We start from the raw sequence: 25,433 nt of genomic DNA on the forward strand, positions 1-25,433 counted from the left end.
TGATGTATAATGTCCTTGATATCCCAGTGATTTTTGTTTTTGCACTTAAACCAAAAGAAATACCTAACAGTTCTTTTGATCAACTTAGCTAAGTTTAAAGACTTTAGTATTTATGTCCTAACAAGTTAGTATCTGCCTGAAAAAATAATGTGCTTTATTGAAAGAAAAAAGGTTTTGTGTTTTATACTTGAATAAACAAAACCATGTGCTAGTAGGATGTGTGCATTTATGGTACACTGTGCACCTATAGTACACTGCTCTACTTCTCACAGCTTGGAATCGGATTAGAAAATGCTACTCTTGTTTCATACTCCACACTAATTTTTTACAGAGTATTTATATTTAATCAAGAAATTTCCAAAAATCTCAGTTTTTCAAGGCTATAACATTATTTTAAAATATAGCAAAAGCCACTTATGCTCTCCACTGGCTTGAACTAATAGTTCTCATGATATCTAACAGATGTTAAGTATCTTCCAATCCAAATTTAAAACATCCTTCCAGAGCCCTTGACTCAGGACACCCTGTAACACATTAGTGCATAGAATGGGCAAGTCTCTTGAATATAAACTAAAATAAATCTTATACTTGCACACTGATTCCTGAACTTTACTTTATTGGAGGAATTTCCTCTTCTTGATGCTATGATCCTCAAGAAACTATTTTAAGCATGTTACAAATGTTAAACAATTTAACACTGATAACCCAAAGTAGTTCCAATTTACAGATCATAAAAACCAAGACAAAGAGAAGATGTCACTGATCCAAGATCAACACAGTTAATAAGTAATCAATCTGAGATTCAATTCCAGGTAGGCTTTTGGTTCTAAAGCCTTGCACCTTTTACCAACATATCATACTGCTTATTTAATAAGAAGGTATCATTTCTATTCCCATGGGGCCCTGGGTATTACCACTAAAACCCCTGCTACACTGACCCAGAAATTGCAGAGCCAACAATATCGACTCTCATGCAAACCAGAAGGGATTTTGCATGGCAATTTCCTCATCACTGGCAGAATCCAAGTTAAATAGTCAGATTCCTGCATTGTAATGAAATAGAAGATAGTAAAAAGTTTTCTATCTTTATAAGGAGAGGTAGAGACTCACTGGAAATGGAATTCACCAAATATAAAAAGTGTATTCAAAATAATGAGTGTCCTGCCAGGGGTGGTGGCACATGCTTGTAATCCCCGCTCTTGGGAGGCAGAGACAGAAGGATCGCACAGGTTCAAAGCCAGCCTTGCTGGCTTAAGAGACTGTTTCCAAATAAAATATAAAATAGTTCTGGGAGTGTAGCCCGGAGGTAGAAGGGTTCCATCCCCAGTAGCACCAAAAAAAAAAAAAAAAAAAAAAAAAAAATATATATATATATATATATATATATATATATATGAATAAGAATGAGTGTCCTGAAAGCACAAATATATTGAGACATGTCATAAAACTCATGTCCCAAACATGCAGTAATAGATATGAAATATTAGCAGTAACAATCATTGCCAATATCATATAAACAATGAATATGTGCTTTTATATAATTTGTGTGTTTGTGGCACTAGAGATTGAAACCAGGGGCATTCTACCTTTGAGCTACATCACCAGCCCTATTTTATTTTTTCATTTTGAAACAGGCTCACTGAGTTACAGAAGGCCTAACTAAGTTGCTGAGACTAGCTGTGAACCTGAAATACTCCTGTCTCAGCCTCCCAAGTGCTGGGACCCCATGCCCAGCTACCCTTATATAATTGCTAGTTCTTACTGTAGTGAATCCACATGATCATTTTTTTTACATTCTTAACTTCACAAAACAAATATTATGACCACAATTTTCATTAACACATAGGAATATGTAATCTACTGTTTCTTTCATTAACATTTCCCAAGACTATACTGTCATAGACTTTTTTTAAAGAAGATAAAAATACACCTACCCACACTCTTTTGAAAAAAAAAAAAAAAAAGAAGATTCTCTTTCCTCTGCATGGTGATTTCCTCTCCTCCACACTTTTTAAAATGTTGGTCTAAATATAGGTTTAAATGACTTCTCAGGATATAATTTATTACATTGTAAGATATTATCACATGTTCATGATTTCCTCAAATCCACTTTAATGAAAACTGGCCCCAAATGAGTTACTGGACATAGAAAATAATTCTAAATTCTAACATCTCTTTGCAATTGGTGATTCAAATACTAAAGAAAATTCAAATCCCATCAGGAAAAAAACAAAAAAACAAAATGTCTGAGTGTGCTTATGTCTAAATATTTGCTCAATAACTAATGAAAGAAAGAGACCAAAAACATGAAAATAGGAAAAGGCAATTTATCATGCACCTTCTAGAAGCATACTACTCAGTTGGACTCAGACCAAAAGTTTGACCAACTTGGTATTCTGTCTTAATAGAAGCATATTTTCCACATTTCTTCAATTATCATTCATTAATTCAAAATTAAAAGTTGAGATGTTTAAAACGTGACTCTGAAAGTCATTGAGAGTACCATATGACTTGAAAAACAATACTTGGTGTTCCTGAAAATGTGTCAAGGATGGATGGCTTTTGGTAGTTCCCACTCTATAGGATGGATTAGAGTGTGGCTGGAATAATTTCAAGAGGTTATATAAAAAGTCAAGAGCTACATTCATTTGTTCTTCTCCCAGAAAAAGCAGCTCTATACATAGCTACTTAACACTCAGTAGCTCAGCTAGTGAAGAGATGATGACCTTAACAGAATCGAGACACCCTGATTCTTTTTGCATTTTACTTTTCACCATTCTCTTTCATCTCCTGACTTCCTTTCTTCACCACACTCTCTCACATGACTCCCTTGGCCTCCTCCAATTCTTCATGCACAGTGCCATCCAAAATCCAGATGTGCCTCCTGCTTGGCTCTTCCACCAGCAATCATCCCCCCCCATCCTTTCCATTATTACTTTTCTGTCTTTAGATTCACTTTCTTAAGTACTAATTCTGCTTTTCTAGATAGTTAAAAGGTTAACTTATTAACGAAGGATAACTTGTTATAGTCAACGAGGCTCTGATAAATTGCTCCTCCAGGATAGTTGCCTCCCAGTTGGGAATGCCTGAAGCTCCATGGTCTTCTTTGGTTAGACTGGATGAACTGTTTTCAACTATTATCTCTGTAATAGCACTTGAATAACATTTTTATATCTCATCAAACTTCTGAGCATGCCAACCTTTACTTTTAGATGATAAAATATGAGAGGACCTCCACTACTGAGCTAAGATCCCTAAAACACCTCCCAGCAATGACTCCAATAAATTGGGCCAGCCCTATATCTAAAGCTTTTGGAAAAAGTTAGGGCTGAAGGGATGCAGGTTTTCCAGGGTGCTCAAGCCATACCACATAGGACGCAAGTTATGCAGGTTTTGCATAAATGACTGTAGAGTGGGCTATATGGATAGGACTCTTGCCTTTTTCTTTCCCTACAAGCTGATTGTATATTTACAGATGTGAAGCTTTAATTCTCTACCCAGCAGATATGATATTCAATACTGGTGTCATTTAGGGGAAGCTAATGAGTAAAATAAAAAGCACTGAGAGGTACTATAAGACAAAAATTCAGAGAGAAGAAGAGTGTGAAGTCTTAATATATCCTACAATTTTTCTACTAGTAGGAAACTAGTGAAATGCCATAAAGTAATGTGGAAAGAAAATGCTATAAAAATTACCAAATCAGTCCTCATCACTCTTAGGTTGTTTGGCAATACCATGTCCAAGAGGCTATTGAGTCATGGCTTTTCTGAGTGCAAAAAGTGATGTGATAATAAATTGCTCCCAATGAGATGGTAAATCACTTAATTGAGAAAAACAGAATTCACAATAGCATACAGAAGGGATTGTGAAATATGGTATGTTGATTACATTTGATAAAAGCCCATTATCAAGAGATGTTTTATCCATTTATACAAGTGTTTTGGAGGAAAAAAATCACATTTAAAAATGTATCCAACTGAACGATAAAATAAAGACTGTATCAGTAGTTAATTAAATAAAGAAAAAATAGAGCTTGAAAGGAAGAAGGGTAAAAAAGGGGGAGTGGAGGATGAAAGAGAAGGAAAAAAAAAGCAACAATGATCCTGGAGTATCTTGAAGCATCTAAAATTTTTCCAAGGGCAAGAATTCTTGTTTTAGACATATCTGGCACATTGATAATTATTTTAATTGATTTAATTCTTTCTAGCAATATTACAAACTTTTATATACAATCCACACCTGCTTTGAAAACACTGGAAAAGCAGTCTGCTTTCCTACTTGTCTACAAGTTAGAAGAGACACTGAGAAACTACCACTCTGCTTATAGAAGTCAAGCCTTCCAGAAAGCTTAAAAATAAGATACGCAAACAAAGAAAAGATGTCAGGAAAGTTCTGTGGAGGAAAGAAAATGCATGAAACTTGATGTTCTAAATAAGCAGCCTGTCTAGTCAGATAGAGGTAGTAACAGAGCCAGTTAACAGATAATTTACTCATCCTTGACTTTATTCATTTTTCCACTATTCCATGTATCTATCACTTTCTCATTCAAAAGTATTTGTTCAAAGCTTATGTACCAGGTCTGAGAAATGCATGCTGAATAAAACAAAATAGGCTATGGAACATTTATTTTTCATCAAACAGTGGGGTTTTGCTTTTGTTCTAACAGCAATTATAGAGAAATATATTTTGGTCTGTAGTTAGATGACAGAGTAGCAGACACTTGATGAACCCCCAGGGATGTTAATTGGACTTGGTGTCACTAGGACTATAACAAATTGATGGTGTTGCAGAGTATACTGCTATTAATTATGACTGGGCTCCTTCATAAATATTTCAGAAACCATTCATTATCTGAAGGCAAAATAAAAAAGGGAAACAGAATTTTAGAAAATAGTATTTCTTACACTGAAAGATACATAAAGAGATTCATTTCCTATTCAGTCTCAAGGAATTTATTCACATAAATCTTTATGATAATAAAAAAATTGCCAACCTTTGTTTTTGTCTCTAGGGATTTTACATTTCAGATGTTGAGTTTCAGAGTAAATGCAAACCTGAAAAACTCTTAAAAATCATAAACACAAGAATGTACTTTACCAACAGTGAGGTCGTCATGACACCCTACACACTGCTTTTCAGCCATACTGCCTCTCAGACTGATTTTCTCATCTTCTACTTTTAATTTTAGTGAGAATTTATTGTCATAAATTTCAATGTAATTTGGTTTTGACGGATTGTTCCAATAGCATTTGCCCTGGGAACTTCATCATTTCCTTTTCACCTGGACTCCAAGTCACTTTTTCTTCCCAGGGATCCCAAGGGAGATAAAATACCTGCTGTCAAGATCTGAGAAACTACTCCAACCCACAGATTGTCATCTTGAGCCAGGGAGCAGGACAAACTATCTTCTCTTTGACAAGACCCTATTTAATTGACAATTTTTTCTAGAAAAGTGAATAAACATTGAGATCTCTTTCACAGTGACACTAAGCAGAGGAGTTTCCAATTAAAGCACTTTATTTTCTATGGAAGAGGGGTTAAAGAAGCAATAAAAAGTCAGGATATAGAAATACTTGTCTATTCACAACACAGCAAGAGTGATATTTTAAAATCTTAATCAAAGGAACCCACTGCTCTGTTCAAAAGTCCTCAGAGGTAGCGAAAGTCAAAGTCCTCAAGGTAGCACCATTGCCTCTCTGACCTCACATGCTACCACATGACCCTTCCCTGCTTCTCTATCCACACTTGGCCCCCTTGCTGTCCAGCCTCAGCCAGACATGCCTCTGCACCCAGGGTCTTTGTACTGTCTCATGTGCTCCAAGGTCACCTCCCAAAGAGATCACCCTCTGAAAACTGCAACACTCAGCCTTACCCCCACCTGGCTCCCTGTCCCCTTTACTCTGTTCTATTTTCCCTAACATTTAACATCTTCTTGAAAACAGTACTATTTATTGATTTATGTGATTGATGCATTCATTTGGTTTGTTTTCTTTCCCATTGCAAAATGTGAGCTTCACAAATATAGAGGGTTTTGTCTCTTTTGTTCAGTTGGATTTCTAGTGTTAGAACAAAGTATATATTCAGCAAGTATTCATCGAATTGTTATATTGTGTGACTATATGAAAGAAACAGGCACAGGAAGATTGGAAAATGCAGCCAAGGAAAAGCAGTTAATAAGAGGCTGAAGCAGGACTTAAATCATCTTTGTACAGCACATCCTTTAAACAGAGTGGAGTGACTATCTAAGTTGAATTCTACAGAAGATGCTGCATCCAGGATTTATACAAGAGGTTTTTTAGGACAATGCCTCCAGGAGAAACCTGTGGAGTGGGGGAGGAAGAGTGAGATCTCAGGAAAAGTCCTAAAGAGGGTGGCTGTTACCTGGACTCACAGGAGGTCTGTGGAGTGTAAACTACATCTCAATTCCAGGGTCCTACTCAGACTGAAAGCAAGTCAGTGGGCTTCCATGGCCCCTCACTTGGCAGTCAAGGGCTGTGGGGTGGTGAGACATACATTCTTAGGCCCTAATTCCATCTCACAATGCTTAAGGATAAAGTCACTCCAATAATCTGATGGTAGGCAGGGGTTATAAGCTGGGTGTTAGAAGAAAAAGCACATCACAGGACAGGAAGGTGCAGAAGGAGTGAGGGAAGAGAGAGTCACTAACCTCCCAGCTACCATGGTCCTTCAATGCCTCTTATCATAGCAAACCCATACCCAGCTCCACTTGGTGACAGAAGACTCCATCTACACAACCCAGCTCTCACTGACCTCCCCAGCCACATCTTGTGCTACTGTTCCCTTGCTCACTATAAAATAATGGCTCAAGGGCCACAGAGATCTGGCACCTACTGTCTTCTTTGGCTAGAACTCACCTCATCTAACCTTTACAGATCAGTCTTCTTTTGATTTTTTGCATACCCACCAAAAATATCCTCGAAGAAAATTTCCTTAAGGACAGAGCCACCAGAGTACTTTTTATTTCCTGAAAAGTACTTACCACAATCTGGAATAATTTTTCTTCCATGTGTTTATGTATTTGTTGTTTGTAGTCTGTCCCTAATGCCTAGCATTAAAAACACGAAAAGAGAAATGACCCGCCAGGCAAGGTCAGGGCTACAGTTTCCTACCCAAACCTGTTCAAGTAGATCTTTCAAAAATTAAATTTATCCAAGCAACAAGTGAGGCTAGAAAGAGAAAAGAACATAATAGTTTGTTTAGAATTACTGCTTTTCACCTGGCAATTTTGGCATTGAATAAATCCAACCTCACTTCACTCTCAAAGATCACCGTGTGTGTGTGTGTGTGTGTGTGTGTGTGTGTGTGTGTGTGTGTGTGTGTGTGTGTGTTACTGGAGATGGAACCCAGAGACATTCTACTTTTGAGCTATATCCTCAGGCCTATTTTTTGTTTGTTTTACTATTTTATTTTGAAACAGGATCTCACAAAGATGCAGATGGACTCCTTAAATTGCTGAAGCTGGCCATGAACCTGAACCTTGTGATCCTCCTGTTTCAGCTTCCCATGTACTGGGATTACAAGTGTGCACCACCACACCCGGCTCTGATGTCACTTTAAATACACTAAGACAACAGGTAAAGCTTGAGAGATGACTTCAAAGACCAATGTAATTTTGATCTATTCATGAAACTCACCTAGAAATTTAAGAACCAACCTAGAAGGAAACAGAAAAACTTGTACACTCTCACAGCTGTTGACTTCCCACTTCCCTCTTTTGTGAATTTGAAGATAGTATACCAAATGAGATAAAGAACTAACATTTTTGTCTTTATATGTCTCAATAGAAAAATAAAGGCAACCCTCCTCAAAAAAGTTAAAAATAGCAATTTTCTTCTCTCTTTAAAAAATAGACTACTCTGACAAACACAATTTTATTACAGCTATAAACAGAAACATGCAGTAAGAACTCCTTAGAGTCAAAAATTTTTAACCTGTTCCTTTGATTCTAAAAACTTGAAGGATTTATTTCCATGATGTATTATTTGCCACCAATAAAAAGTATCCAACATATGTAGTCTATACACATTTCCCACTTTCCAATTTTAAATATTTTCTTTTAAAAAAGTAAGGAGTAGCTTTCCAAAGGATTTAAAACCAGAGAATTACAGTAATATATGCATGCCCATGTTCATAGCAGCACAGTTCAAAATAGCCAAATTATGGAACCAACTTAGGTGTCCATCAACAGAGGAATGGATTACAAAAATTATGGGAAATACATACAATAGAATTCTACTGAGCGATAAAGAAGAACTAAATTATGTCATTTTCAAGAAGATAAAAGGACATGGAGAACATTATGTTAAGTGAGAGTAGCCAATTACAGAAACTGAAGGGTCATATGTTTTCTCTGATATGTGCAGGGCAGAGAGTAACTGAGATACCAATCAGAGGGTATAATGGAGGAGAAACCTCACTGGAGCCAGGATGGAGATCTAAGGCTAGAGGAGGAGAAAGACAGGTTCATTAATGGAAATGATACCATCAGCTATGTGTATGCAGTGGAAATACCAATGTCAATCTTTGTACTCTGTATTGAGGGAGGGAAATGGGGAAGCATGGGGGACACCAAATGCCAGGTGCATTAATGTCATTGTCAACATGATTTACATTATGATGTGAGACTAATGCATCAAGAAAAGCACACACAAAAATTAAATAAATGAATAAATTAAACAGAAAAAGTAAGGAGTGTCTTGGTAATGTCTTTAAGGAGCATGAATTATCTAATAACATACCTAAGGGTTCTCACTTATACTTAAATTTTAATTTTCTTGTTGATAAAAATGTAGAAAAGAGATTACCAAAGGCTGGAAATGGTTGAGGGAAGAAGGGTTAGTGTGAAGTTGGAGAATAGGCACTTTAATACAGATTGAACTACGTCCTAGTGTTCTACAGTACAGTGGGTGACTATAATTCACAATAACCTATTGTATATTTTAAAAACAACAAGAAAAGTGATGTTTGAAGGCTCAAACACAAAGTAATAATGAGGTAGAAAAGTGAAAAATGGGCAGTTCATATGAATAGACACCTCTCAAAGAAGAAATACAAATGGCCAATAAATAGCAATCAAGGAAATGCAAATCAAAATGACACTGAGATTTCATCTAGAATGAAATCATCTAGATCTCATGCAGTTAGAATGGCAATCATCAAGAATACAAAAAATAGTAAATGGTAGCAAGAATGTTTGGGAAATAGGAACTTTTATACACTGTTGGTGAGGTTGCAAATTAATAGAGCTGTTATGGATATTAGAGGATCCTTCAAAGCCTGGAAATTGAGCTACCATATGATCCAGTCATACCACTCTTAGGGATCTTCCCAAAGGAATTAAAGTTAGATTATGAGACCTGGAAGGACCCTGCGGTCTGGGCTGCCAGGCCCCGACCCTGGGCGGATGGGCAGGCATTGGCAGGATATCCTTAGGCGACCCCTGCCCCACCCGGAAGACCCTGCAGTCCAGGCCACCAGGCCCCGACCCTGGGCAGTTGGCAGGTGCTGGGGGGCACCCTTAGGCGACCCCCTCCCCACCCGGAAGGACCTTGCGGGCCGGGCCACCAGGCCCTGACCCTGGGCATGTGGGCGGGCGTGGATGGGGCACCATTAGGCAACCCGCACCCCACACACCTGGAATGAAAAAAATTTTTTCATCATTACTGATTGCCTGATCCCACATCCTCCCCAAACCACACATACTCTCTTTTCTTATTTAAAAAAAAAAAGGAAAAGAAAAAAGAAAAATATTCGAGAGGGGTTAAGATGGCCAAGGTAGCAGCTAGAATATTGGAGATGCAGACAAAACATATACATCTGAACTGAAACTTTTGGAAAAATTCCCCACGAAGGAGGACTGAAGCTTCTCTACATCTTTAAGAATCCTGGACATCACCTGTAAGGAAAGAGTCTATCGGAGACCTAGGAGGAAGGCAGTGGCGGCAGCAGTGGCCGAGATGGCGGTGGAGACTTGTCTTTGGGAGAGGCAGACATCTGATCCAACCCACCCTGATCCTCTGAAGAAATTATCCCAAAGGTTGAATGCTACTGTCGCACATGCTTAGGAACACTGGTCATTATGCATTATGGGAAAAGAGCTTGGGAAAGATTTGAAATGCTGGAGGCAGTCGCATTGGCAGCAGCAAGTACTCAGGGGAGGCAGAGATCTGACGTAATACACCTGGAACTTTTGAAGAAATTACCTCAGTGGTAGAATACTACCACTATGCACCTCGGGAACGTGGGACAACCTTCTGGGTGAAGAGGGTGCTCAGATCGGAGCCTGCCGTGAGGCAAGGTAGGTGATGGGGCCTCCGAGGCTGGGATCAGAGCCTGCCATGAGGTTAGGTTGGTGCCAGGGCCAGCGAGGCTGGGATCAGAGCATGCCGTGAGGCAAGGCTGGTGCTGGGACCTCCAAGGCCAGGTTCGGAGCCTGCCAAGGGTTTAGGCTGGTGCCGGGGCCAGCAAGGCCAGGATTAGAGCCTGCCATGAGACGAGGCTGGTGCTGGGGCCTCCGAGGTTGGGATCAGAACCAGCCGATGTGTTAGGCCAGTGCCAGAGCCAGTGAGGCTGGGATCGAAGCCTGCTGCGAGGCAAGGCCGGTGCTGAGGCCTCCAAGTTCGGGATCAGAGCCTGCCGAGGGGTTAGGCCAGTTCCTGGGCCATCGAGGCTGGGGTTGGAGCCTGCTGTGAGGCAAGGCCGGTGTCAGAGCCTCCAAGGCCTGGATAGGAGCCTGCCAAGGGGTTAGGCTGGTGCCGAAGCCAGCGAGGCCGGAATCGGAGCCTGCCTTGAGGTATGGCCGGTGCTGGGGCCTCCAAGGCCAGGATTGGAGCCTGCTGAGGGGTGAGGTCAGTGCCAGAGCCAACAAGGCCTGGTTCAGAGCCTGCCGTGAGGCAAGGCCGCTACTGAGGCCTCCAAGGCAGGAATTGGCGCCAGCCGAAGGGTTAGGCCGATGCCGGGGCCAGCAAGGTCGGGTTTGGAGCCTGCCGTGAGGCAAGACTGGTGCTGGGACCTCCTAGGCTGGGATCAGACTCTGACAAGGGGTAAGGCCAGTGACAGGGCCAGTGAGGCCGGAATCAGAAACTACCATGAGACAAGGATGGAGCTGGGACTTATGAGACCAGGATAGGAGCATGCTGAGGGGTTAGGCCAGTGCCAGGGTCAGCAAGGTCGGGATCGGAGCCTGTCGTGAAGCTAGGCTGGTGCTGGGGCCTCTGAGGCTGGGAGAGGAGCCAGGCTGAGGGGTTAGTTTGGTGCGGGGGCCAGCAAGGCCAGGATCGGGGCCTCCCATGAGGCAAGGCCAGTGCTGAAGCCAGTGAGGTTGGGATCAGAGTCCTCCAGGTGGCCAGGCTACTACTGGGGCCATCAAGAATGGGATCAGAAGTTGCAATGCAGTATGCACATTGAAATAGCACAAAAAATAAAATCCAGATGCTTCCCCTAATTAGCAGGAACTAGGAGGAAAGGGGTAACAGGAGGAGGTCGAGTAGTAGAAAGGGCCCTATTGAGAAGCAATTAAGGTGACCAATCAGAGGGGACAGGATGGGGGAGGATGGAATCTCTTTAAAACTTATGAGGTGTGTAAACAGTTATAGCAAAGATAATCTCCAATTAAGCATGGGATCGAGAGGGGGGAAGGAATGGGATGATGGGATGGGGATTGGATGAGGGCTTATTGGATGATATGTGCTTGTATATCCTCTCACGTCTTGTATTCCAAAGTGATGTATGATTACAAAAAAATAATAAATAAAAATATAAACAAAATAAAAATAAATAAATAAAATAAAAAGTTAGATTGTGATAGGGATGCATGTATTTTATGTTTATAGCAGCACAATTCATAAGAGCCAAATTATGGAACCAGCCTAGATGTCCATCAACAGATAAGTGGATTATAAATTTATGGTAAATACTCTCAATGGAATTCTATGCAGCCATAAAGAAGAACATAATTAGGTCATTTGCAGGAAAATAGATGCAACTCAAGATTATGCTAAGTGAGATTAGCCAGTTATAGAAAATGAGGGATATATGTTTTCACTCATATATGCAAGTAGAGAGAAACTGGAAAACAGAAAGTTACAGATAAATGATGGGAGACACTAGTTAAATGGAGGAGGAAGATTTGGGGAGGGAGATGAAGAGGACGAAAGGGAGACCTAATGATGGAAACAATTCAAGTAATCCTCTGTTCATACATGAAGTTATCTGTATCAATATAAATATTATCTATGGGGAGGAAAGGAGTGGAGAGTGACCAGGAAGGAAATAAACAGCAAATGCTGTGTGCAAGTATATTTCTAGCACTCTGAGCCTCAATATGATATATAATTACAATGCACCAATAAAAAAGTTAATTGCCCTGATTTACTTAGTACATGTTGTATACATATATTGAAATACTATGCTCACTCTACCTCATAAATATGTATAATCTTATTATATATCAAATTTTTAATATTTAAGAAAATAGAAGTGTTAATTACCCTAATTTGATGATTATACATCACTGTATAATTATATCAAATCATCACACTATTCCCCATAATTTTGTACAATTAAAGTAATAATTTTAAAATATAATATATATTTAAAATGTGATTTTCTCTTTTTCTTCTTTCCTGCAATGCCAAGCTCAGTTGCTATCTTCTCTGTGTAAATATTTTTCTCATCCTCACAAGCCTAGGTAATCCATGATACCTTTCTTAAAATTCCTAAAGTATTTTACTGTCCCTCTCCTGGTTCTATCTCTGCCACCATCTATATTAACAAACCTTCCAGTGAACCAACCTTGGGTCCTCCCAGTACAGTAGTGCAGCCTTTGATTATGAGGAGTTTTCTTTTATATACTTTCTTTTTTCTTTCTTTCCTCCATCCCTAGCTCCCTTCTTTTTTTCCTTTCTTCCTTATACTAAAGATGGAACTCAGGGAAATTCAACCTTTGACCTATATACCCCCAGCCTCATTTTATTTTTTACTTTGAAACAAGGTCTCATTATGTTACCACACTGGCCTTGAACCTGTGATCTTTCTATTTTTGCCTCCCAAGTACTGCGATTACAGTTCTGCACCACCCATGCCCTGTTTTAATAAGCAGCTTTCAAGAGTCAGATTGCTAACCCCAGTTAGCAGTATCACGTGTATGAATGTCACCGTCAGGAGTACAAGAAATGTAATTATCTTTAGCTCAATATCTATTTTAATCTTTTATTTTACCCGTGACAGAATAAATTGTTTAATTTGTTTCAGGGTGTTTTTTTTTTTTACCCCCAATCAATTCATGATTCTCTCTCTTTCCTCTATCGGGAAAATAAAACAAAATAAAACCACCCTGCTTCCTGGCTGTGCATCAGTGCTGGGATGTTGGGGAGGGCTTCCAAGAACAGCGGGCACTGTGATCCACTCCCCTGCTCTCCTCCACATCTTGCCTATTGCCCACCTGTGTTGGGGGTCTACATTCCCTCTCAGCGGGTGCTAGTGCTCCTTGTGGTTCCTCTAGAGTTGCTGGGTGTCAGGGTTGTGGTGTGTTCTGCTACCTATAGAGCCCAAGTGGCATTTTCCTAGTTGCTCTTGTATTCTAATAACATAAGATGACAAACTTGCTTCTGTCTTCTTACTACATTATCTTTCCAAGCCCATATAAGCCTGCAAACTGCGGAGCAATCCAGTGTTCTTTATACCAAAAGACTAAAAAAATAGGTGCAAGGGACCCTAAGAGGGGTACAACTAGGAAATGGTTTTAGATTTCTGCAACATTTTTATTTCAATACTGATTTTAAATATTTGTTTATCAAAGTAATACATGCACATGCAGCATTCCTCAGGCCCCTCTCTTTCCTTCTACAGACTAAACTTTCTGTCTCTCTTCTCTCCCTTTCTCTCTCCCTTCTTTCTCTCTCTCTCTCTTCCTCCCCCTCTCTCCCTCATATGAGGGAGAATATAACTAATCTCACTTAGTATAATATTCTCCAGTCTCCACTTAGTATAGTATGCATCCATTTCCCTGCAAATGATATTTTGTTCTTTTTATGGCTGAGTAGAATTCCATTATGTATATATCTCATAATTTTATAATCCATTCATCTGTTGATGAACATCTTGGCTAATTCCATAGTTTAGTGATTATGAATTGTGCAGCTATAAACATAGATATTCATGCATTGCTACTTAGAATAGATATCCAGGAGTGGTATTGGTAAGTTCATTCTCATTCTTCTGAGGATCCTCCACACTGTTTTCCAAAGTGGTTGCACTAATTTGCAATTCCACCAATAATGTATCAGAGTTTCTATTTCTTCACATCCTCACCAGAGTTTATTATTGTTTGTGTTTTTAATTATTGCCATCACTAATGGAAGTTAGGTGAAATCTCAGGGTAGTTTTAATTTGCATCTTAATTTAACATCTCTGATTACTAGAGATGTTGAACATTTTTCACATTTTTTTCTGTTTTTGCGGGTCTGAAGATTAAACCCAGGGCTATTCTACCTCCGAGCTCCACCTCCTGCCCTATTTTTTATTCTTTATTTTGAAACAGGGTCTCACTAAGTTGCAGAGGGCCTCACTTAGTAGCTGAGGCTGTCCGCGAACGGTAATCTTCTGGTCTCAGCCTCACTAATGCTGAGATTACAAGCGTGTACCACTATGCCTGGCTATATTTTCACATATTTATCACTAATCTCACTAATGCTTAGATTACAAACATGTACCACTATGCCTGGCTATATTTTCACATATTTATCGACCACATATGTCTTCTTTTGTGAAGTGTCTCCTTAGTTCACTTGCCCACTTTTGACTGAGTTATTTTTGTTTTTGTTTTGCTTTGGTTTTTTTTTTCTTTGATGGTAAGTTTTTTTAGTTCTCTGTATATTCTAGATGTTAATTCTTTATCAAAGGAGTATCTGGCAAAGATCTTCTCTCATTCTTTCAGCTCTCTCTTGAAGTTCTTGATATTTTCCTTTGCTTCACAGAAGCTCTTCAGTTTAATGCAATTCCATGTATTGATCCTCCTTTTACTTCCCTGTGTCTTTGAGGTCTTGTTCAGAAAGTTTTACCTTTGTTTTTGTGTTGAAGTCTTGGACCTATGCCCTCTTCAAGTAACTGCAAAGTCTCTGGTCTAATTTCCAGGTCTTTGATCCATCTTGAATGGCCTCTTGTGCGGGTGAGAAAGTGGGATTTATTTTAATTTTTCTCCATATGAATAACCAGTTTTTCCAACACCATTTATTGAAGAAGCTCTTTTTTTCAGTATATGTTTTTGGCCCCTTTGCCAAAAATCAATTGTAAGAATGTGGATTTGTTTCTGAAACTGCTATTCTGTTCCATTGTTCTATGTGTCTACTTTTATGCCAATGCAATGCTATTTTGATTACTATGGTGGCGTCATATATTTTGAAGTCAGGTATTGTGATGCCTCCTGCATAGTTCTTGTTGCTGAGAACTATTTTGGCTATTCTGGGCAGGTTTTCTGTTGTTCCATATGAATTTAAGGATTGATTTTTCTAGATCTATGAATGGCCATAGTATTTTAATTGAGATTGCATTGTATCTGTAGATAAATTTTGGAAGGACAACAGTTTTAATGATACTTGTTCTGCCAATCCAAGAACATGGGAGTTCCTTCCACTTCTAAGATTTTCAATTTTTTTCTTTAATGTGTTATAATTTTCATTGTAGATATTTTTTTACCTACTTGGTTAGGTTTATTCCTAAGTATTTTACTGCTTTTGATGTTATTGTGAATGGAAATATTTTCTGGCTTTCTTTTTTAGTGGGTTTATTTTTAGCATATAGAAAAGCTTCTGGTTTTTTTAAACTGATTTTTTTTTTTTTTTTTTTTTTTGCAGGTCTGGGGATGGAACCCAGGGGTATTCGATCTCTAAGCTACACGCCCTATTTTTTATTCTTTATTTTGAAACCAGGTCTCACTGAGTTGCAAAGGGCCTCACTAAGTAGCTGAGGCTGTTCACAAGCCGCGATCCTCCAGTCTCAGCCTCCCACATGCTGGTATTACAAGTGTGCACCACCATGCCCGGCTTTAGATTGATTCTGGATTCAGGCATTTGGCTGAATTTGGTAATCAGATGTTCCATTTGTAAATTTAGTTGATTAAACTTTTTTAACTTTTTATTGGTGCATTGTAGTCATACATCTTAATGAAGTACAAGATGGTGGAGGCATACGTCCACTCATCACCCAATTAACCCCTACCCAAATCCTGCCCCATTTCTTCCTCCTCCCTCATTCTCATGTTTGGTTTAGTGATTAACTTTGATATGTTTGTTAATGTACATTATGAACATTAGGTAATTAAACTTTTAAATATCAAATTCTACATGTGATTTTATATTAAATATGTTATTCTAGAAATTTCAACTACCAATTTTAATAATTGTAATAAATTAAACTCATACATGTAGTGAAGATTTCATCTTAAAAACCATCAGTCTTATTCAACTACTCAATTGGAAGTTTGAAGTTAGTGTCACAAAACTATCACTCTAACAAGCAGTTAAGATTCTAAATTTATATAAATTCTTTAATGGGGAGACATGCTTTTGATTTTTATTCTTTTCAATGTTCCCCCATAAGAGAAAACAATTATATTTTCAGGTTAGTCTACCTTTATGCAATTATCTAGCAAATTATTTATGGTTAAACATATTCATTTTCTAAGGAAACAGCTTCTTGATTAATTGAGGCAACTTTAAAACAAATAGTACACCTGGGAATGAGATACAGACCTACAGATATCCACAGTAAATATTCATACTACTCACTTAACAAAGTATTATACCATCTCAAGGGACTCTGGGGATTGAGTAAAAAGACCATTAAACCTAATGGAAACCTACATTCTTCACATGTGCACCCTTTTATAGAGATAAACAGTTCTAATGGATAGGTCCAGCTGAATTCTGGCTCTCATTATTTTCAGCCACTATACGGTAATAATTTCCAAGTCTCCTTACTGATTATCAAATATTTTCAGTATCATTATCTAATTAAAAAAGCCTTTTATTTTATTTATTTTATTTTATTTTTTATTTTTTGGCAGGTCTGGGGATGGAACCCAGGGGCATTCGACCTCCGAGCTGCACCCCCTGCCCTATTTTTTATTCTTTATTTTGAATTTTGAAAACAGGTCTCACTGAGTTGCAGAGGGCCTCACTAAGTAGCTGAGGCTGTCCACGAACTGCGATCCTCCAGTCTCAGCCTCTCGAATGCTGGGTTACAAGCATGTACCACCACACCCGGCAAAAAAGCCTTTTAGATTCCCTCTCCTAGCCATTCTTCCAAGACCTTCATCTTTCTGTTACAATCTAGATTTTCATTCTTGAAATTAATGCAGCTCATGTCACCCTGGAATTTGCTTTCACTGATTTTCTTGATTCATCAGTTTTTTCATGAATCTCAGTCTTCCCCCTTGACTTATTTCATTTTGCTGAAGTATATCTTCAAGTGACTCCCTAGAAAATAATATTCAGAAAATAAATTTTCTTTTTTGCTTATATGTACCAAAAAATATTTGTTCTAGCCTTATGCTTCATTGCTATTTTGGTGAAACCATTTTCCCACAGAATTTTGATAGTGCTTCTGATAAAAGTCTAATGTTATTATGGTTTTTTATATAGGCAATTTTTATGTGTAATTGTTTCCATGCTCATTTGTTTTTCACCCCTGGGAAATTTTATTACTTTCTCTTAATTTTAAAGATTATGATAAGCCGGGCGTGGTGGTGCATGCTTGTAATCCCCGCGCTTGGGAGGCTGAGACAGGAGGATTGCACAGGTTCGAAGTCAGCCTCAGCTACTTAGTGAGGTTCTCAAGCAACTTAGTGAGACCCTGTTTCCAAATAAAATATAAAAACGGTCTGGGAGTATAGCCCGGAGGTAGAAAGTTTCTGGGCTCTACCCCCAGTACCACCAAAAAAAAAAAAAGATTATGATATTTCTATAATAAACATCTAGGATATTCTTACTCTCATTGGTCTGAAGACTCAGACCTTCCAATCTTGAGGCCTGAGTCTTTCATCGCTGAGGTTTTATTGTCTGATAATGTCTTTCCTCTGCATTCTATTTTCTTTTTTCCTGTAAGGTCTCTGTCAGATTTTAGAAACCTGTTACTTGCTCTTTTTTCTGCTTATATTCTCTTCTGTATTTTTCACAAGTTGTAATTTAATTGTACTTTCTGAAAGATATTCTGTCTAATTTTTTCTATTGAGTATTTTTAATTTTGCAATCATTTATACTACTTTTAAGAGATACTTTTGATCTTATTGTAAATTTTTTTCCCCATGATGTTCTTTTGTTTGAATGTAGTAGAAGCTTTTTGAAACTCTCAATGGTACTTTCAACCTTTGTTTTGTTTTGTTCCTGTTTGTCTTGGTTTCTGTCTCTCATGTTGAAGGCTTTTCTCAAATCTCTGATGATTATTAGTTGTCAATTCATATTTGAATATCTGCTTCAAAAAGCCAATTTCCAACTCTTTGAAAAATATTAACTTTGTCATATGGCAAACTTCTTGATAGCATAGTGGTTCATAGTCTACAGCTACCATTTAGGATCTGTTAGACAGCTTTCATAAAATACAGAATGCTGGTCCTACCCCCAGGAAGTCCATTTTAATTGGTCTGATTTAGGACTTGGCATCAATTTTACAAATTTTTATAAATTACCTAAAAATTTCTGATCTGTAGAGGGTTTCAGAGCCATTACTTTAAGATCATAAAAAATCAACTCGGGGGGACCCCTAAATGCTAGAATGTGGAAGTTTTTTGAAGTTTGGGGGCTTTAATTTTCTAAAGAAATATCTTTTGATGTTTTTCTTGAGCATAGATACTGAGATGTTTGAACATGTGTCATGGCAGTAAGGGAGAAGTTGATCATATTACATACGGACTTCTTATTAATCCTCTATATTCAGCCCACTCTCCATGTCTGCTGTTGGTCATATGTGACTTTTCCAAGTTCTCGATTTCCCTGTGGTTCTGAAAGGTCAAACGGCTTTTTCTCAGCTAAATTCATCCCTAACATATGCTACTTTGTAGATTTTTCAGCCATGTTTTCTGACTATCTCCGTAATTCAAATGGGCAAACTGGTATTGAAAAAAATGAACAATTCCATATAAATCCCTTTCAGTAGGCCCCTTGAACTCCTAAATAAAAAAAACTAGGGTCCACAAATTGTTTTGCACAACATATAAGAAAACTTGTGATAATCGAATGGAAGTTAAGGCTAGAAAAGCCTAGAGAGGCAAGTTGTACTGACTGCATAAGGGGGAGGGGAATGGAATGAAACGGAATCCAATGCTAAACTATACAGAAGGAAGACCCAAGCCAGATATAGGAGGGTCAAAAGTTCAGGAGGTGAGCCACAGAACTTTCAAAGACAAGAGCATCAATTACCCAGTGTTACTGCTGAGATGTAAACACTGAATCTCCTATACAAGTGCCTTTGGGAATGTTGGTTATTGATTTTTATTTTCTTTTCATAGAAATCAAAAAGCATAAATAGAACTTGAGTGAATATTCATTTAGGTTGGCACCTAGGAGAAAAAAATAAGAATCTAAAGCATGGACTAAACTATAACCAGGAAAACACCCTCCTGGTAGTGCCAAGAGCAATTCATGAAGATTTTAGGCAATGCTGCCCAACCCCCTAAGAATAGGCTTTCTCAGTAGAAAGTGATATCATATTTACATAATACTGTTCTTTAAATATATGATAGCCCCTTACAAACATTAGCAAAGATAGTAGCTTTTAAATAATCACCAAATCCTAGGAGTTTAGAACTTAATACTGCCAGTCTAACCTTTATTTCTTCTGCCAATCTAACAAGGAACAAATCAAGTGCATAGTGAGGCTGGACTGTAAGACCTAGTAGCTGTGTTTCCATTAGCCATGTTCCATGATGAGCATAAGACCATGCATGCCCTTGACTTTGTAGCTGAGAGTTTTCATTTGGGTTAAAACCCAGATATAAAGTTGAACAAGAGATGTGGATTTGTTGAGAAAAAAGAATTGGAGTCATTATACAAGTAGATATACATGCTTTACCAGGCACAGAGTCAGTACTTAATAATAAGGAAGGCAGTTACAACAGCTCATTTCCTTAGCTGCCCAGGATTATTTATATTCATTCTCTCCCATTTTCAGCTGAGCAGCAAGTGCTTGAAAGTCATCAGAGGCCTGGCAGCAGCCGTTGCACAGCCCCAAGCCCAGAAGCTCGCACATCTTGTTCCATTTTCTCTGCAGCCATATCTGGCAAAGCTGATGTGGCTGAGATTGAGAATTCAATAAGCGGAAATTGAAGAAGGCAGAAATGCAAAAGAAGAATTCGCTGCCTTCAAAAGAAACAATTGAACTAGAGAAGTAAACCAGTGAATCATAACGAGGCATGCATGCCAATATATGTCATGTATTCTTCAATCATTGCCTTCTTATTTTACTTCTTTTAGCTATTTAATGTTGTAAGATGCAAAGACATTGGATCAGGGTTAGATGACTGTGCTGCTCCATTTTCTCATGAAAGAATAGAGAACTACTGACAATGGAGGCCTCATCTGTCTGCCTCTCCCATTTGCCTATCTGACTGGAAGAGGAAGGAAAGTACTTGGCAAAGAAAAAGTCAAATGCGACAAGAATGAACCAGAGTCAACACTAAACTGCTCCAAGGTGTCTTGTAAGCTGTAAAATGTAGTTTAATAAGAATGCTACTTTTTTGCTGTTGTTCAAATTATTTTAATTTTTATAATTATAAATTTAAATATAAGAGTAAAAAGTTATAAAACCAGGAAAAATTCAAATGACCTGGTTTCACATTTGTATATTATCATCTTCTGCCTCAGCACTCCTCAGAAACAAGAACTGATGATAATGCAAAGACATACCATTACTAAGAAAATAGGCTTTTCTATAGAAGGATAGGAATTGTATTCTCATTATGGGTCAGAATGAAGGTTAAATGAAAGAAGTGATGTAAGTACCAGCCTAGCACTTGGTGAGTACTCAACTAAAATAACTATCAGCAATCTCACTGTTCTTAACATTCTTAAATGACCTATCCTCTTGGGGCAACTGCTGTTATGCTTATCTTGAGAAAGGAATAGTACTGGAACATATAGCAAACCTCTCACCCTCCCATAACATACCACTAAATAATAGGTCCAAATGCAATAATGAGGAATACGCATTTTACTAAAGATTTTGTGTTGATATGGGGGAAAAGTTCTTTTCTCACACTATGTGGTAAATATTCTCTGTTTTCCCAATAAATGTGTCTCTTTCCTACAGCTGATGCACCCTACATCTGGCTTCATGTGGCAGCACAAGAGCCCAGTAATTATCTGAACTCCCAGAAGTAGCAGCCATCAATATGCCTGGGAATGGGGGAGTAGGTTCATCCTGCCTCACCATATTTTTGCCATAAATGTCAATGTTTCCTCTAAAACATCAGTAACAAGAATCAATTTTTTGTAAGCACAATCATATCTTAAAGATCTGTAAGAACTTGCAATCCAGGACCAATTCAAATGTCACCTCTCCTATAAAATTGTTATGAACTAGCAGAACCAGACACAGGAGGGAGAGCTGATTAGAAGTCAGGAACCTTGCTTCTGCTAATAAATGGCTATATGACTTTAAAAATATTCTTTAAATCACCAGTCTCTTCAACTGGAAAAAATAATGGCAAAACTATTCCTAAGATGCCTTCTAATTCTAAAATTGCATCACAAATCTTTCTGCAAATAGAAGAAGCTAATATTAAAGCAAACCTTTCTATCTAATCTTCAAGTTATCATTCAAAGTCATTTGTTTAAGGTGAGGTGTGTCTTAATTATCTTATCTAAACTCAGGAAGCTTGTATTCACAAAATATAGGACAGTGCCACAGGCAGAGATACGTAATAAAGAAAAGTAAAGATACACTGAGTATGATTTCATTTACAGAAGTTGAGTATGAAGTAGGCTAATTTCATTTACATATGCAGAGCTAACTCTACTCTAGAAATATTCATACTGAGATGTGTCTCTCAGTGAAATGCTAATGTGTCCCCTAAAACACCTGAACACTACATTTAAAGTGAATAATAATGATATAATGACTGCAATTTATTAAATGCTACTGTTATCTAGCACTATACTGTGTTTTACATTATGATTTAACATCATCACAATAACCCTGTGATGTAGGCATAACACACACACACACACACACACACACACACACACACAAAATCTGCTATTACTCATATGCCCAAAGTCAATAGCTAGTAAATGATTGAAGCCAGATTGTAAACCAGGCTCATCTCCCTGCAACATCTGCTTTTCATTCTCTTATCTGTTGATTATTGATTTTAAGTATATATTTATATTAATCATTTAGTAAAAATAAAAGTTTAAAAATATATACAAAGCATGGGTTAAAGCATTAAAGTCCCACTTAATTACTGCAGTAACTGAAATGGCTTTTTCTTTTGTATGCCTAGTACATACTTAAGAAGTGTTGGTGGAACCAAGTTGAAATGGAATTGCCACTAGAACATATTTTGAAAATTAGAAGTAACTAGGTTTCTCCTTCTTCTATGAAGTCTTCTAACTAGTATATTAACCTTGAAAGATGATGGGAGGACCCAAACTGAAGTCAATGGAAAAGAGATTGGTAATAAACTTTTAAAGGATTCTTTAAATTTCTAGTTATTGATAGTGCTGTTTCTAATTTTAGAATAACCAGTCACAATCTCTTTAATTCCAGTTAGCTAGAAGATAAATCATTGGACCTCAACTAAAATTACTTCCTCATAATTAAAAATCCATTTTCCCATAATGTTATTGATTCTTCTTGTGGCTTACATAAATATAGAATAATAAACTACTCTTTTATATAAAATTGATAATCCAGGTAATTGCATCCAGGATAACTCTATTACTGGGATGTCTTTATGACTGGTTTTTATATGTCAGTAACAATGACTCATGACTGATACTAGACAAGCAGAGTGGAAAGCTGCAGGCCTTTTTACTTTTTGTTTACAGAATAAGCATCTAGACCAAAGCATTCGATTTCTCTATGGTTAGCACAGTAGGGGCTTCAGGTCCCCTTAAACTGTGAAAATATACTCCTGGACATTTCCCAAAACAAGAACTTACTGTTTGTTTTGAATTTTATGTTACAGACTATCATTCTTCATTATCAAAGTTGAACAGAGTCTCCAAGCAACCTACCATTTCTCTCTCTGCTTATTAACTGGATCCCCTCAAGTCCCAGGTCCTGAACAAAACTCCATTGCACAAGTGACTTTAACCAGTTCTCCCCAGACTTCTGATTCCATTTTTATTGATAGCTTCACCAGTTGAACAGAATATCTTAAAATATTGTGCTTTTCAGCCAGAAGCCTAGCTTAAAGGGTAGAAAAGTTACCAACATATCAGATCTATCCAAACAGAAAATGTAATGGTGACATAGAAAAGGAAATTATTCTCAGTGTGGACACACTGGGAAGACTCTAAAAGCTATTTGGGGGATGTCAACAATAGCTTTCAAGTTAAATAAGAAAAAAACAAAGACAAGACTCTAGGAGTTTTCATAGCTAGCAATCTTGGTCAGGTCATAGTCTAGTTGATCATTATCATGGGATTGGTTCTAGAGTGTCATGCCATCACCAAGAAAATCTCTACTGCTCTAGGAGCAGTTTTAGCACAAGATGTTTATCAATCAGACTTGTTGTTCCTAGGATCCAAGGTGACTATAGAAGAGAATGATTCAGAGAATGGAGTCAGAAAGGCAAGATAGAGTTAGTTAGGTCATTACTGGGTCTTCCTTCAGGTTTAGGACATGATTAGCAATGTCTAGGTGCCTCTCTGCTGGTCTGAAACAGGACATTTTAAGGCTAGAAGTCAGGCATGGTTGCCCAAGCCAGTAATCCCAGTACTTGGGAAGCTGAGACAGGAAGATGTCAGATGTGAGGCCAGCTTCAATAACTTAGCAAGACCCTGTTTCAAAATAAAAAGTAAGAGCCAGATGTGGTGGCACACACTTGTAATCCCAACATTTGGGAGGCTGAGATAGAAGGATCACAGTTCGTGGACAGCCTCAGCTATTTAATGAGGCTCTTTACAACTCAGTAAGACCCTGTTTCAAAATAAAGAATAAAAAAATATGGCAGGGGGTGTAGCTCAGAGGTAGAAGGCCCCTGGGTTCCACCCTTAGTAATGCAAAAATAAAAAATAAAAATAAAATAGGGCTGGGGTGTGCTTGGAGGTAGAATTTTCCCTAGGATCCTTTTTGTCAATCAGAGTTACTTTATTTGAATTTTGATGTATTTTATTCAATAAGCGAAACCCCCTGCCAATGTATCTACTCCTTGGATAAGTAGTGTCATACTAATCCCAAATGGAATCAAGACTAACAGACTTCAAAGACTAGTCCACCATGAACTAGATGAAGACACAGTGAGAGCTGCATAAAGATGGTACTCAGAAAGGCTTTTCCCAAGACAGGTTAAACTGGTAAGGAGAACAGTTAAAATAATCTCAAATATTCACCACCAAAGGAAAATAAGATTTTAATGGAACTGGGAAAATGGGATATTTTTATTCATTTGCTTAGTTAACATTTATTACATGCTACTATTTAACAATGATCAGTATAATTTTAAGAACTGAACACAGAGGACAAAACCACCAAGTTCTCTGCCTCTAAAAAAATAAAAAGTCCAATAAAATTTAAAGTCACAGATAAGCAAATAACGTGTGTGTGTGTGTGTGTGTGTGTGTGTGTGTGTGTGTATGTGATGCGACCCATGAGCATTCTACCTCTAAGCTACACTGCTAGTCATATTTTTGTTGTTGTTGTTGATGTCGTTTTTTAAATAGTCTCTCACAAAGTTGTTGAGAGCCTCACTAAGTTACTGAGGCTGGCTTCAAACCTGTGATCCATCTGTCTCAGTCTCCAAAGTACTGGGATTACAAGAGTGTGCCAGCAGGCCAGGCTAGGAAATAACATGTAAACAAAGCTTTTGGTGAATTTGGTAAGATGCTAGGATATTTAGAAGGTATCCTACTTAGATATGGTAATCTATCTACTCTTGTGATGCAGACAGGCTACTTGAGAACTGTAGAATAAAAAATGACCAGCTTTGCAAAGAGCAGGGAGATGAATGTTCTAGTCAAGAAATCAACAATGTGAGAATTGTTGCAATCTATAATATGACAAGGAGTAAATATTTTCATGTTTTGCAGGCCATTTGTTCTCTGTTTCAACTATGGCTCTGGCATTGGAGTATGAAAGCAGTCATTAGCAATACCTAAACCACTGGGCATGGCTGTCTTCAAATAAAACTTTATTGACAAAAACAGGCAGCAAACAGATTGGCTTATGAGCTATAGTTGCTAACCCCTGCTTT

The sequence above is a fragment of the Muscardinus avellanarius genome (assembly GCF_963383645.1).
Source record: "Muscardinus avellanarius genome assembly, chromosome: 9".
Lineage (NCBI taxonomy): Eukaryota > Metazoa > Chordata > Mammalia > Rodentia > Gliridae > Muscardinus > Muscardinus avellanarius.